Below are 1,219 nucleotides of genomic sequence, written 5' to 3'. Positions count from 1 at the left end.
TTTTGTTCAATTGTCCCTTTAATCATGAGATAATGTCCATCTTTATCTATTATGCTGGCTTTTGCCTTAAACTTTATTTTATCTGAGATTAGCTCTGCCACTCCTGTTCGCTTTTTATTGCAATTAGCTTGGCATATTTTTTCCCATCCTTTTTTCTTTTAATCTGTTTCTGTTTCTGTGTATGAGATGCATCTCTTGCAGACAGCATATTGAAGGATCTTGTTTTCTTATCCATTCTTTCACCCTCCGTCTCTTAACAGGTGTGTTCAATCCATTTACGTTCAGTGTAATTATCAAAAGGTATTGATTATTTTTTGTCATTATATTTGTTTTTTTGTGGTGTTGCTGCTTCTTTTTTCTTTTTGTCTTTCTCTGTTGAATTCATTATTTTTGTGCTCTTTCTTGTGCATTTCCTCATAGTTTTAATGTTTTCATATTCTTCTTGGATTCTTATTCTATTGGTATGCTATGAAGTGTTAATTTTCTTTGGGGCTGCCTTATGGTCCATTGACTTCTCTGTCCATTTAGTGCAGTCTATTTTATCCTGTAATCTACATGACCTTCTCATTGTCTGGATCTCTGTTCCTATGTGTTCACCTTCTTTTGCCTTGTACTTGTTTTGGTCATATAGCCCTCCCAGAGTCTCTGAGTTTATTTTTATAGTTTTGTTTTGTTAATATTTCTTCTTTCTGTTAACTTTTTCAGGGAGGTGCTGCCACGTATGCCAATCTCTGGTTGTTGTTTGTTCTTATTGGTTGTCGGTCCACAGAACTCCCTTTAGGATGTTTTGTAGTGCAGGGTTGGATTTGGTGAAGTCCTGTAGCTTCTGTTTATCCTGGAATGTTTTGATTACACCCTCATATTTGATTCATAGCTTTGCTGGATAAAGGATTCTTGGTTGGCAATTTTTTCTTGCAGGGTTTTATATATGTCTCCCCATTGCCTTCTCGCTTGCATGGTTCCTGCTGAGAGGTCTGAGCTTAGTCTGACTTGTTTGCCTTTGTATGTGACCCTTCTGTTTTCTCTTGCTGCTTTTAGGAGCATCTTCTTGTCTTTGAGTTTGGAAAGCTTGACTATGATATGTCTTGGTGATTTTCTTTTGGGGTCCACCCTTCCTGGACTTCATTGGGCTTCTTGGATGTCTATCTTTTCACATCCTTGAGGATGTTAGAGAAATTTTCTTCCAGTAGTTCTTTGACTATTTCCTCTGTGGACTTGT

The sequence above is a fragment of the Chrysochloris asiatica genome, unplaced genomic scaffold, assembly GCF_000296735.1.
Source record: "Chrysochloris asiatica unplaced genomic scaffold, ChrAsi1.0 scaffold00540, whole genome shotgun sequence".
NCBI classification, from domain to species: Eukaryota; Metazoa; Chordata; class Mammalia; order Afrosoricida; family Chrysochloridae; genus Chrysochloris; species Chrysochloris asiatica.
The sequence above is the reverse complement of the archived record's forward strand: the minus strand, read 5'-3'. Positions refer to the sequence as shown.